General features: G+C 39.5%; 1 long non-coding RNA gene across 2 annotated transcripts in view; it reads left to right on the top strand.

Annotated features, from left to right (window-relative positions):
• The first annotated feature begins 2529 nt into the window (after window positions 1-2529).
• Window positions 2530-14795, top strand: part of LOC142601748 (uncharacterized) — a 20967-nt gene continuing 8701 nt past the window's right edge. Inside the window, exons 1-8 of one of the 2 annotated variants that reach the window (XR_012835337.1) lie at window positions 2530-5013; window positions 7266-7344; window positions 8025-8137; window positions 8483-8925; window positions 9513-9751; window positions 11012-11217; window positions 11364-11404; window positions 12535-12751. This is a non-coding gene — a long non-coding RNA (uncharacterized LOC142601748). Of the gene's footprint in view, window positions 5014-7265; window positions 7345-8024; window positions 8926-9512; window positions 9752-11011; window positions 11218-11363; window positions 11405-12534; window positions 12752-14795 lie in introns of both variants that reach the window. The other variant, XR_012835338.1, reaches the window with a different exon arrangement.

Here is a 14795-nt window from a genome sequence, read left to right as displayed (position 1 = left end):
AAGAGTGCACTCTGCTGCACGTTCTAGGTATGGCATTCAGTGAGAGGGATGTTGGAGGCACAGGCCGGATGATGGGATCAGCGGTGCTGAGATAAGAGCCCATGTAGCCGGAACAGAATAGTTTATGTGGCTGTCATATAAGGACTTCAGTTGATGGAGTGGAAGTGTTTATGCTACTGCCTATGTCAAGAGAACTTATGTACAGCATGTTAGTACAGTTGTCTTAAATTCTTTAAATATATCGTAAAATTACTACTTGTCCTCATATATAAAAGGAAAAAAGTTACATGAAATGTAATTGCAGGTGAAGGAAAAAAAATTTGGGTTTGTTCTGTGCTTTTCATTCTTCTGAAGAGACTCTGGAGATCTGAAAGAAACATGTTCTGTACTGCTGTCATCCAACAAGAAGCTGTAGTTTTTATTGAAACACTCGAGTTACAGTTGGTAAATATATGTGCTTCCTCAATAAGGAAAATACTATTAATTGTTACAGAATTCTTAATTTCAGACAGTTGTGATTTCTTTTTGAACTCAACTTGCATTTAGTAAAAGCTAGTAAAATACACAAGGTAGGACTTTTTCCAAATGATGCAGTCTTGCCTTTGACGTAAACCAAAGGCTCATGGCTGCAATTTCAGCAAGAATGTCTGGCAGGGAGTAACATTGTGCGGAGAAGTTGCTCTGTGGTCCTGTAACAGGGAAGGACATTTAGCTTTAGACTCTGCCAGCATCAGAACAGGCAGGACTTTTTCTATTCACCAGCTCTCCAAGGGGAATTGACTTGTCTTTGCTTGTATCCTTGGTGTATAAATCAAGTTGCCATGGCAATTTATCTGAATAGATTAGTTAGGGAGGGTGGGGGAAGGACAAATAAGAACCACATCTCTTGCTTTTATAGTGTTACTGTGCGTCACAGCAAACTTGTTAACCTTGTGAAATGCCTGATTTTTCAGCTCCTGGTCTGCCTATAAATCACATGTTCTTGTGAAGATATCCGAGCAATCTCCTCTGGCTCTGCTAGTAAACGTGTGTTTGGAAGCCTACTTTCAAGGGAAATATTTTGCTTTGGGAACTTTTCATCAGTTATTTGCTTCTTTGTAAATTTTGAAAGGTAATTTGTTGTTAAACCATTTTCTCATGTGACATGATGGTTGGAACACAGTCATTTCAAGAATTGAGGTACTTGATATTATGGAGAGGCCCGAGAACTGACAACTGAAGGGAGCGGAAGTGTAATGATTCTTGTCAAGAAAGGCACAACTGTAAATAGAGATCATGACTTCTGAGGGAATTCAAAACACTTTGAAAAATACACCAGCGTCACCCCTTTTTTTAAGTAAAGAACCACTGGTACTGCAAAAACAGTGGTTTATGTTTTATTGCAGTAGGGCGAGAGTCTTGATTGTAGGGCTACGCTATCTATTTAAATTCATGGCTTTTGCAGTAGAGCTGTGGTTGGCCTGAGAAGACAAGTGTCAATACTAGTAACAGTAAAGTAAGAGGGGCAAATGTCCAAAATACAGAATGATTAAAAAGGACTGTGTTGGTTTACAAAATTTTCCGTACTGCATGGATACTAATTGCTTTACTGCAGCACTAGTTGAAAGGGCGTTTTAGAAAAATACTTTTTATCTATAGTGGTGGTCTTGCCGTAACCACTTGGAAATCTTGTCTGATCAAGCATAGCTTCCTTTTTTTCCTTTTTCAAATTTGTCTCTCTTTCCTTGGGACAAATTTGGTGCAGCAAATTGAAGTGGCAGTGCCAATGCTTAAATGAAGCTTAGTTTTTTAAAGTGAAATTTAACTTAAAATACTTTTCAGTCTTTTAGTACATACTTGAATTGGTTAATATTCCTAATGCCTTTGAAAGTTAATTTTAAGCTACACATTTTTTTTTTTTCTTTCAAAACTTTTCTCAGCAGGCAATCATTTATTTTGTGATTGGTTTGCTTGCTGTTAAGGAGGTGGGGAGTCTTGCTCTCTTTTTTTTTTTTTTTTTCCTTCTTTTTCCCCTCTGTCAGTCCTTATGGTACCCTGGAGGACATCACTAGGCAGTGCACTTTCCAGCCTCAATTTACAGGAGTTATTAGCATAGGATGTATGCAGTTTTTGCTATGAAATTATTTGATATCTCTAAAACACAGTGGCCTCTTCTCAAAAATCTGTCCAGCTCTTTCTGTTGATACAGGTTTCTGAAGAATACAGAAAGAAAAAAAAAAGTATGGCAGAGGCACAAGGACTGTCACTCACATTGGTATTTTACATTTTATTTCAGATGAAACTTCAAAGAAGTCTTTAATTGAATTTTCCTGATGTTCAACACAAGTTCATTCAGTGCTGTTGGTTCCAAGACCAAAGATCTTGCACTGTAATGTATGAAATGCAAGGGAATAATGCAGGCTGCCTTTAATTGGGCTGGGTGGAGGGGTGATGGCTGTGACTAAGCAGCAGCGTGTACCTGACATATCCTGCTCCCCCCTTGGTCAGCCTGGCACAGCTGGCATGGAAGTCACGGCTGCTAATGTGGGGCGGATAGATAAAGCACACCAAACCGATGAGCAGATTAGATTTTGGTGATTAAAAGAACAGTAGGGAAAAAAAAAGCCAGCATCTCTTCATATAGGACCTTTGATAGAAGTGCAAATGTAGGGAGACTATACTCCTATCATCTGAGGCAATACAAGTGGTTTTGGGTTATACTGTGACCTTCATGCTGTGAAAATCATTGAACTGGTCTGAACCAGAAATAGTTCCCCTTAGGAAATTGTTTCTTTAAACTATGTTTTGTGGCTTATAGTATGGCACCTTAAGCACTTATAGTCAACAGCAGTATGAAGGGGGAGGAAATGCTCATTCAACAGAGAAAATACCACAAGTATGAGAATTCTGGGTGGATTGGAGGAGGAAGTGGAGGGGGAAAAACATCCTTGTACACAAACTGTAAGAGCGTAGGGGATAAATCTTCATTGCTGCAGGACAATACAACAAAACAAAAGCTAAGCTTGTGGCTGCAGAGCTATAAATTCTGGCATGAGGTTGGGTTACGGTAAAAGAGGATTGTAGGTTTTCTTTCTGTCGCTGTCACATATTCTTTCACCAACATGGATTTGGCTTCATCTCAGAATGGGGCTGCTTCACGGTTGTGAGAAGAATTTCTGTTTGTCTGACTATTATGCTTCCTGTTACTCTCTGAGCCCATGGAAGCAATGTCTGGAAGAGTGGTGTAGTCTCAGAAATAAGTCAAAATATATTGACTAGGCACTGGAAAATCATGTTAGAATATTTGATGTGGGTGAAAGAAAGAATTACGTGTTTCTCTTCTCTCTCCTTCATGCAGAGCAAAGTGAGGAGTGACTCCAAATGGTTGAATTACACAAGACATAGGAGAATCTATATCCAGACACTAGTGTCCTATGTCAGACTCAAAGTTTGTCCATCTAGTTTAAAGTTTTACATAGCTATCCCTTGCTATGGTGTCTGAGCATTCATGCTTGTGGTTCCCACAGTAGTATGTGTTCTAAGTATTCATGTTTAGGGCAGACATTTGAAAACTCTTACTGTGATCACCTCCTGCAAGTTGCTTATGTTGTGAGATGGGATAAGGTCACAGCAATGAGGGAGAAAGCCAGACTGTAACTGTGGAGAGGAATGGGGTTGTGTGGGTGTCTCCAAGGGCATAATTTCTTCTGCAGTATCTTTATTACTGGTAATGATGAGTGAAAGGGAAAAGTCAATTTAGGATGAGTTTGGAAGATATTCAAGAAAAGATAATCTTTTCCTTCTCAAAAATTTATCTGTTAATAGTGTCACTGAGAGGTGCTAAAGATAAACATAGTCTTGTCTGGAGTCACTCTTCAGAGCAGGATCTTACTTTAAATCAAGTGAGTGTCTCTGTCAGTAATGCATTTTATGATTTCCTGCAGGAAAAACAAACATGAAGTAAGCATTACTGTCTAAAGAGCTGCTGCCTCCACCATAGGGAACCATTTGATCTCTACTTATAGGGAAAACTATGGTTCACTTGACCTTGAAGAGAGATATTTTATGATAGTACAGGGAAAATGTAGAAGCCCATTGATAAAAAGTACATAGCCTCTATAGATGGTTAACAAATTTGCACAGCGTTATCAGTTTTATATTTTTCTCTGAAAATCAGCACTAGAATATTACCAGGTTTTAGTTAACTGGCATACAGCATGATTGTGATTTTTTTTTCCCCCCTCGTGCCATATGTCTTCGGATGATAAAAGTACAGGATGTAGTATAGAAATTTATTTCCTAGATTAAAATAGCACTAAAGTTACAAATCCACTCAGAGGAAAAATATCAATCTTACTCAGAAGTAAGGATGTGCCAAAAATAAAGTGGCCTATGTGATGTTTATATGAAAAAGAATGCATAGGAAGATTTTCTTTCTGTGACTACATGTTTTTTGGGGGTTGGTTTGTGGTTTTTTTCCCCCTGGTAGCGTCCAAGCAGATGCTTAGTGCTTTGCTTCCTAGTGTCCCTGTTAGTAGAAAGCAGTACAAACCCCTGAGTTTCAGTATGCTCCTAAACCTGAACAGAGAAGAAATTTTTCACTTTGTAGAAGTAAATAAACAGCACTGTCCCTGGGCCAAAGTGGACATTTGAAATGGCATGGCCAGGTGGAGAGGCAAATTAATTTGCTTTAATAAAACTGACTGGATCTTAGTGGCTTTAGTGCCTGTTTCAGAGTCAGTCTCCATGCAGTGGATCCGTGACATATAAATGCTTATGGATAATTTTAGGTTGACCAGATAGCTACAGTCCATGTGATTAAGCATTGCTTTGAATCAGTTTGTGTTAGGGAAGTCAGTGCAGATTCTAATGTATTGTTAATGAGCTCTAGTTCCATTCCTTTTCATTTGATGGATGGAGAGGAGACACAGTGCTTACTTCTCTGGGATGAAAGAAATCCACATGTATGCTGTCAACAAAGGCTATCTGGACTTGGTGAACAGGCATTACAATCAGTCTAAAAGAGTTTGAAAGGTGAAGTTCTACAAGATAATTGTAGTAGCTTATATGAGTGGGGATCCACTGTTTTTTTATATTCCTTTATTTGTTAACTTGCTTATTGTGATGTTAAAATGCTCTGAGTGCAAGTAGATATATTAGCTTATTAGCTAGTGTGTGAGTCAAGTAACTGTTCAGTCAGATGGGTTCAAGAGCAGTTACCTTGTCTCTCCTAATTTCATGGTGTGATGAGAGTTGCCTAACTCATTTCACGGTGCATACCTACAGATAATATCCCTCCCCTGGTTTTCTTCCCAGCATGGGCAAAAAATGGTATTCGGCATCACTGTATTTCCTTAATAGCTTTTATATAGAAAAGTGTATTGGGTAGGGGAGGAAGAAAAAAATTAGTATAAACTACTGACTGGTACTGATGCCTCACCTCTGGAACTAAGATAATCTGTGTCACATTGTGTATAATATAATGCTCAAGCTACAGTAGGTCTCCCTCCTGATTTTTCTACTGTTTTAAATGTATATACTTGAGGCTTCTACTACAACCTCTGACTGTCCTGGTTCTGGCAAGGATAGAGTTAATTTCACACGGAGCCAGGACAGGTGAGCCAAGCTGGCCGGGGGCTATTCCATACCATGTGACATCATGCTCACCATCAAAGGGGGCCGGGCGGGCAGGGGCGGGTTCGGCGTGTCGGCGTGGCTCGGTCGTCGGATCGGTAAATCGTTCTCTGTTCTCACCCATTGTTACTATCTGTTATCAGCACTGTTGTTGATTGTTTCCCTCTCCCTTGCTGTCCCAGTAACCTGCCCTTATCCCAACCCTCGAGGCTTTGCCCTTGTTTTTCCGTTCTCCTCCCCGTCCCGCCGGGGGAGGGATGAGCGAGCGGCGCGTGGCACTTAGCTACCGGCCGCGGCTAAACCACGTCAGTCCTTTTTGGCGCCCAACGTTGGGCGCCAAAAAAGGCTGTGGTGGGTTGACCCTGGCTGAGGGCCAGGTGCCCACCAGAGCCGCTCTATCACTCCCCTCTTTCATTAGACAGGGGAGAAAAGGTACAACGAAAAAAAAACCTTACGGGTCGGGATAAGGACAGGGAGAGATCATTCTCTAATTATCATCACGAGCAAAACAGACCAAACTTAGGGAATTCATCTTATTTATTACTAAGCAAAACAGAGTAGAGGAATGAGAAATAAAACCAAATCTTAAAACACCTCCCCCCACCCCTCCCATCTTCCAGGGCTCAACTTCACTCCCGGCTTCAACCTCTGCCCCCCCCCAGCGGCACAGGGGGACGGGGAATGGGGGTTACGGTCAGTTCATCACACGTTGTTTCTGCCGCTTCTTCATCCTCAGGGGGAGGACTATCGTTCCCCTGCTCCAGCGTGGGGTCCCTCTCACAGGAGACAGTCCTTCACGAACTGCTCCAACGTGAGTCTCCTCCACGGGATGCAGACCTTCAGGAGCAAACTGCTCCAGCATAGGTCCCCCACGGGGTCCCAAGTCCTGCCAGCAAACCTGCTCTGGCGTGGGCTCCTCTCTCCACGGGTCCACAGGTCCTGCCAGGAGCTTGCTCCACTGTGGGCTTCCCACAGGCCACAGCCTCCTTCAGGTGCCTCCACCTGCTCTGGTGTGAGGTCCTCCACAGGCTGCAGGTGGAATCTCTACACCCCCTCATCCTTCCTCCATGGGCTGCAGGGGGACAGCCTGCTTCACCATGGTCTTCACCACGGGCTGCAGGGGGATCTCTGCTCTGGCGCCTGGAGCACCTCCTGCCCCTCCTTCTGCACTGACCTTGGTGTCTGCAGATGTTCTTACATCTTCTCACTCCTCTCTCTGGCTGCAAAAGCACTCTCCAACTGTTTTTTTCTCTTTCTTAAATATGTTATCACAGAGGTGCTGATTGGCTTGGCCTTGGCCAGTGGCAGGTCCATCTTGGAGCCGGCTGGCATTGGCCCTGTCAGACACAGGGGAAGCTTCTAGCAGCTTCTCACAGAAGCCACCCCTGTAGCCCCACCCGGTACCAAAACCTTGCCACGCAAAACCAACACACTAACCGAGGTAAAGATCGAGTAGAATCTCTTTGTGATCACCACAGTCATCTTTGCTTCACAGACACAAGCCCCGCTCTGTTAGAAACTGTATCAACGAACTCGAAGCAGGGGTGGTCAGTGTCTTGCAGGGTCAGGAAATGGGAACGAAATGTATTCTGTGAGGAGACACGTGGTAAATATGAAAAGCAAACACTGAACTTCTTTGGATATCTGTTCAGGGAGAGAAGATGACAGAAGTATTGAAGAGGTGAAAGAAGGAGGGAGGAACTGCTTGAGGTCTGGAGCCTTAAGAACATGGTTGGTTACTCTTCTAAAAAATACAGTTGATAAACACACGTTGTTTCTCCGCATGTTAAAACATCTCTAAGGTGATGATCATCTCCAAAAGATGATAAAATATTTTTGAAGGTGTTGATGATAAACCATTGAGGGGAGGAAAGAATGTCACCAGAAGAAAGTTGTACGTAGGAGCAAATCTGGAAATTTTTATTTGAAGCTGTGAGATTCTTGTATACCAAGCAAATGCAATTTCTGTTACATGAAGAGATGGAGGCAACTCTAAAATCTAGCTGGATCTTTCCTGCCAGATTCTGAGTAGTTTAACATTTTGAACATTGGAATCTCAGAATTTTATCTGCTAGAAGGAAGGGTAGTACACAAAATTTGGATTTAGATGTACATTTTGCACATGCAAATTTGGCTCATTGGTATTTAAATCTCCAATTAAAGTGTCTTGTGAGCTGTATGATTAAAATGTGATTTGCCACACTTGTGCATATATGCACAATCTTGGTAAGGTGCATGATTACATTATATCACAAATTATATCCCCTGTAAGAACATCTGTCTTATCTGAGAAATAGTTATTCTCTGACTCATTCAAAGCTTTTGTTGCCATCAAATGCAGCAAAATCATTAAAACCGCAATGATTTTTTTTTTTATTACAACAACCTGATCTCATGCTTATTTGTGCTAGAATCAGAGGCAGAAAGAAATGCATTAATGGCAGAATCCTATCCTCAATGAAACAATTACTGTAAAGGAAGAGGTTGTAACTCCAGCTGATGGACCTGAGATGGGGGCTTCCAGGTAGCGTCAGAAGTAGTCACCACAATGTTTTGCTACAGACATTTTCAAGAAGTGTCAAGAGATGAGACATCAAATATTTGTTGTAAGGTTTTGGGGATTTTTTTATTTAATTTCGGAATTCAATTTAATTTATATTTTTTAGGGTACAATAAGTGTATTACTTCCTTTATTATGTAAAGAAGGGGCATCTTGTAAACCTAGAATGCAAAAGAAGAAGGGATAGTGAAGCAAATTCTTGACTGATACATACTGTAAGAAACCTGTTACGTTGGCTTTTGTGCTGTATGTAAATCAGGGTTGTATTTGTCTCCTTTGTGCATGTATTCCTTTTTTCATTGCTTTCAGGTTTTTGTTGGGCGAAAGCCTGATGATCCTGTCATCCCAGGAATATTATGAAAGAGAAACTTAGAATTAATTAAAAGTATAATTGGAAGAATGAAACTAATTGAAATAATGTAAAAGCAGAAAATGTTAAGTGTTGCATCTCATGGGGAATCAAAAGAGACAGCTCTGACTGAGAAAGCATTGCAGACGGATGATAATCAGGCAGGTGTTACTCAATGCTTTTTGGGAACTGGCAAATCATCAAAAGAAAATATAACTGGAATTCACTGTAACAGAGAATCAGACTCAAACATTTCAGATGAGCAGGATCTGTTTAATGTGTTGTCTTCATTTCTCAAGCATAAACCTGCTGTTGAACGTTTCAAAGAACTGCAGCTTCTTAACTGGTGGTACAGACGGGATGAAAACTTTGTTTCATGTATTTACAAACCACAGCCTACCAGGTTAGTGCTGAGTTCCTTCTGTTCAGAAGTTGTTTGATAAAGGAATAAACGTGGTTTTCCTTCCAGTCCATTAAGGAGATTAATTTATTCTTCATTAGTCTGAAAGTCGTTCACTTCTTTAATCACTGGAAGTTTTATTGCTAAACACTTGCATGAAAGAAATACTAAGTCTGAAGAGCTTCCTTCAACATTATATCCCACAAATGAATAGTATCTTTATTTAAATGAGCAGCAGTGCTTTTCTCATTATAGTGTGAAGTGCAGCATTAGAAGGTATCATTTGAAGGAAAATTTCCCCTGAATCTTTCTTAATGATGCTGATAACACTGTCAGCAAGTAGGCATATGAGATTTTATCCCCATCTTAGAGATGGTGTAACTGAGGCCCAGTTGAGAGATATACTTATTAAAACAGAGGTAGAAAGACTCAAACCTGTATCTGTCCATCTACAAAACTGTGTAGCAATTTGAGAAGCTAGAGCTGCACCTACCTGAATTAATGATGTTCTTCAATCATGTTTTCTGATTAGAACAGTTTCTTAATTTTTTAGCATGTTCTTACAGCTTGTCTTGTACTCATCTTCATAGCACATTTTACAGGGATATTTTCAGCAGTGATCCTGCACACAGGCAGCAAGCTAAGAGCAAATGGCTCAGCTCTTTCTAGAAACTACACAAGATATTTCAAGAGTATGCTCCACTTACTCTCAGGGCGGAAGCATCCACTCTGCTTCTGGAGACTGGTGAAATCCAAAATGAAGAGAAGGGCTGTCCTGCACTCAGCTGGAATGATCAGCAATACATTCTTTCCTAAAAGAAGGAGAAAGGTTAGTTTCAGTAATAAAATAAGTTAAAGGAGTTGGAGACATCACCAGTTGTGGCACTCCTCAGAATCTTGTGGTAGGATAAGCAATAGTTAAGTGAGCGTGTTACTGCTATAATAAATATGTAAATTAGAACTCCAAATACGTTACTTCTTAATAACCCTAAATGCATTTTCCTGCTCAATGTACTGTTCAGTCCACTTAAACATATGTAACTCCTTCTACAATCTGCAGGCAACTCTACTAGAGAAGCAGAAAGCCTGGAGTTTGGCCAAACAAAATAAAACACATGCTGTGAAATTCTGCTTAACTGCAGAGAATAAAATGACTGCTGCAGAATAAGCTTAATAATGCAACAATAATTTAACAGCAAAACCACAGATGTCATGAGGTTTTTTTTACAAATAGGTATTTTCTGTTTTTCGTATGAAGAGCAAAGGAAAATCAGATGTTTTCTCTGAGGTTCAAAGTGGTTGTGCATCAGAGCTAAGAAAGTAATTTAGTACTTCTTTCTGGCACCTTTTCCACAGTATGGTGCTCATAGTGCTCAGATGAGCAGTTAAAGTATTTAGAGAGATTATAAAGCTATTAGCCTTCAATCCAGTAAAGAAAGTTGCTCCTTCTGGGCTATATTTGGGGCTATTTATATGTTTGAAGACGATCCCTGTTGGTTACTTGTTAATATGAGTTAGATCAATTTAGTTCTTAATCAGTCCTTGTGGCAATTTCCCTGTTAATCAGAGTGGTTTGTTGATGGTCTTGGCCTGTCCTCCACTTTGTTGATACCTTTCCCTAGTGTTTTATAAGTAAACTCAGGTTCTTATGCCAGAGCCACACTTGGTCAGAGATTATTGATGCCCTGTTCCATAAAAAGAACAAATCTTTGAGTTTAGCACCTAGAATGACACAGATCTTTTCTTGTATCCATAATCATGTTGATATAGACATTTCCACACTCTTTCAATTTCACTCTTTCACAGTATTATTTTCTTGTAAATTTTTTCTATCACTTAACGTATTTTCCATTATGTTAACCTGACCCAGACCAATTAATTAAATTCCAATCAATAATTTGTTTTATCAGAATTTATTAGAAGTTTTCACAGGTTTATAGAAGGGTCTGTGTTGCTGCAAGCATACCAAGATCTTCATTGCTGTCCTCATGCATGCTATGTTCTCTTCCAACACAATCTTTTCTTAAATTATTTTGATGGAAACTTTTTAAAAAAATGGAGTTAATTAGAACATTTTTTCTCTCTCAAGTCTTGCAGCAAGAGGTTGATCAAGGATTCAAGATTTAGGGATCTCCAGGAGATCACTGTTACTGCAAGAGGAAAACCTGTGACTTAGAATACAACCTGTCAAGCAGACAGCCTTCAAAATGTTTTGACATGCACCTTGTGAAAACAGAGGTTAATGAAAGGAAGTTTGAAGCACTTCAGAACATCACAGAAAGCATCCGTGCACAGGTATGCTTATCGTCACTTTTCTTTATTCACCTCTGCCCCCAGTGCTGGGTATTTCTTTTCATCATGTTCTAGAGCTTTAAATAGGGAAAAATTGAAAATCACAGTATTTTTTGTCTCACCTTGAGTATGACTCTGTATTTTTAAAGGTGCATCCTAGACCGGCAGTAATTTTATACTCACAAGTCAGGTAGGTGCCTTCTCTCTTTCTTGAAATACGTTCTCCAAGTTCCCTTCTTGCAGCCTGGTTTTCCCACTTAAGTGTTTATTCTGATATTCTTTATCTCTCTCCTTTAATTGGCTGCAATTTTCTAAGACTTCATGAAGACCAATCTTCAGTTTGCTTTGCCTGTTACCTCAATTCTCAGTATTTAGGAAAAGCTATAGAGAGGGAGAATCCATGTCACTTTAAATCCTTAGAGAGGCATGCTGAGTTAGTGATGTAGAAGGCTGACATCATTCTTAATTTGCCCTGGATACCCAACTTCATCAGCAATCCCATCAGAAACAGTGAGATTGGCATGGAGTTAAGGCAATGCGAATCAAGGATCAAAATCTTATCAGCAGTTGTTAGTTTATGTTTAATTAAAATCTGTATCTGCTGATTTATTGCTATTAATTCTTTGAGTTCGTAACAAACTCAGCTGTGTCTTGCAAATCTGAAGAAGCCAGGGAAAGTATTAGGTGTGGCCTAGAGTAACTCTTTTTCTCATAACTGTAAAATGAGAGCTTAGTGGACTCATTCAGCATTGGGGTTTGGAGGATGCTTTTCTATTATATGAATTCACAGACAACACTGTGTTAATCTGTTGAGAAAAGGTGTAACACAAGATATGATGTATCTATTTTTGGCTTCACTTTATCTTAATTCTTCCCTTCAATTCTCATCTTAGATCACCTTTCTTGTATGTGGATATGTGCTCTGGGGTTTGTAAAACAAAAAGTACATTATTGAGCACAAGTCTGCTCTGTGTTTTCTTCCTACCCAGCCTCCTTTATCTCCTCTTTTGCATCTCAGTGAAATGGGTTTGGTCATTGCTTGTCTTACCCTTCCACACACTCAAAGCATGCATGAAGGGATGTTGTTGTCTTTTCTTCTTGCAAACCTAAAATTGTCAGGTAGAAATAATAATGCACAAGCTATTGTTTAGGATTGTTAGAAATTAATTTAGTTCAACTTGTGCGGAAAGACGTATTTATCAGTGTACTGGATAGAATGCAGACATTACTTTGTTGTAGCAAGAATTATCACTGGTTGCCTTCCAGTATGTTTTGATTCAACTAGTTTCCATTCTTGATAGGTTTATTCTCTCTGTTTAGCTTCATCACACTAATATCTATAAGAAAAATGTAAGCTAGGACAAAGATGGAATTGAACCCGTCAACAGCAGATCCCATTCCTTCTACCTTGAACACCTACGTATGCAATGACGTTCAGAAAATTGTCATCACCCAATTCCACTGGTCAGCCTTTGACAAGGACCTGATCTGAGGGAAAGTAACAAAGATCAGAAGATGAAGGAGCTGCAGACAAAAGGTTGTGTTTTAAGTACTCTAAAAAGTTATAGTGAAAAAAATCCCCTTGTATTTAAGTGAATCACAAAATGGTCTTGAGACTAATGAAAACACGGACAATTTACCTGGTAGGAAGTGAGGTGTTTCTAGTCAGCTGACAGACAGCACATTGCTTACCATGTAAGGATGTTTACAACATATTTTCATTTTATTAACAGATGAACTGAAGAACAATTAGAAAATCAGCTTGGTAGATTTGGGGAAAAGTAAACCCTTAAATTAAATTTTGCCTTTCCTATTAATTTTTATATTTCTTTGTCTCCATGTGACACTGAATATGAATATATAAGAATATTTTTTTTTTGTTTGCAACTATACAAATCTATTGGGTTGTCCACTAAATGTCATCTTGGAGACTTTGACCTCTTTCTTTGAATGTGCTTACAGTTAACTAGGGCAGCTGAAGATAATGGTGTATTTTGTGTGTACTTACGAAGGGCCTGTCTCTGCAATTTTATGAAGAATTTGTAGATAGGGCAACTGGTTTAAGAACACCATTTGCATATTAGGTAATTTTCATGTGTACTACCAATGTCATTATGAAATAATGGTGTTTGGGTTTCCTGTTCACAGGTCAGGAAGGGTTATTTCTTTACGTGTAAGACTGCTGGTACTTTTGTAAATAAAGGAAAAGGAGAATGTAAGCAAAGGCTTTCTCTCTGTTTACGTAGAATGATCAATTCCAAGTTTTTCCCCAGAAATGCTACATGTCAGGAGGAAAAGGGAAGTCTTTACAATGGGGATGAGGAAATTCTGGCACATGTTCAGGAGGGTCAGGCTTTGTGAGTTCAGCAGCAAGCTGCTATTTATTTTATGTTCGTTGGCACAAAGCTAGGTAGAACATGGTGTGTTGGAGAAAACTTGGAGTATCTCACCTGTTTGTAAAAACTGATGAGGTTTTTTCCTTTTGAGAGTAGCTGTTTGCTTATTTTTTCTTGCTTTCTTTTTTTTCCCAAAATAAGTTCAAAAGTATACATGTGATTCATCTTAATAATACCCTACCAGTTTATTAAGGGAGTCCTCCCTACGATCCTAAGAAGGGACACCATTTTCAGTGCTGCAGTAGCAAAGAAAGATCTTCCAAAGATGTAGCGAATCTGATGTAGGACAATGATTTCTTGATATAAAATCTCACCATACACATGGTCTAGAGCTCGGGATTTGAAAACTAATGATTTTCTGTGCCACCTCAGTGTACTGCCACCATTCACCCTCTCTCACCCCAGTTTGTTTCCATGTTTCAAGGAAAGACAAAACACCTCCCCTCTCTCAAATATATCTCATCTCAAATACATCTAGTATATGTATATATACACACATATATCGGTACCTGAGAGAAGTCAGTTCCTGCATAAGAGGAGGAGCAGTCTTTCTCCTGAGCTCTGCAGATGAATGCCAGAAGCATGAGATTTGCTTATACTTCTTAGCACAGAACTATGAGTGTTGTAAGCAGGTTGATACAAATCCATTCTGTCCCCAGTCCATGATACACAAGCAGGAGGATTTATAAATTTACAGATTAATTAGTCAGCAGAGACCACATGGATGATCCTGTCCTACGTGTCTACAAACAAGTCAGTCTGTACCGTATATGACTTGCATGTAAGTCCCTCACCCCATAAAAACCTTATGTTAGTTAATGTAATACTCAAACATATGAAGCAGCATAAGGGGAGAGGGAACTAATTAAAATAATTCCAGGAGAGGTTGCTAGGGTATTTAATCCATTGCTTAGAATTCCAATTAAAACTACATACCTAGTAAAGAGCTTCTCATATCAGATTCTTATTTGTACCTGAAAGTTAGATGATTTCCTTTTTAAAAGGCGGAAAATATTAATTAGAAAGAAATGTTTTTTATAAATTATACCGTTTTCTTTCAGAATGAAAGTTGTGATGTAAAATACATGCCGGCACCTTAATTATCATAGAATCATAGAATAGTTTGGGTTGGAAAGGACCTTTAAAGGTCATCTAGTCCAACCTCCCTGCAATGAGCAGGGACAT

This window comes from Balearica regulorum, chromosome 4, assembly GCF_011004875.1.
Source record: "Balearica regulorum gibbericeps isolate bBalReg1 chromosome 4, bBalReg1.pri, whole genome shotgun sequence".
Taxonomy (NCBI): Eukaryota; Metazoa; Chordata; class Aves; order Gruiformes; family Gruidae; genus Balearica; species Balearica regulorum.
Note: the sequence above shows the minus strand (reverse complement) of the source record. Positions and strands in the feature narration are given on the sequence as shown.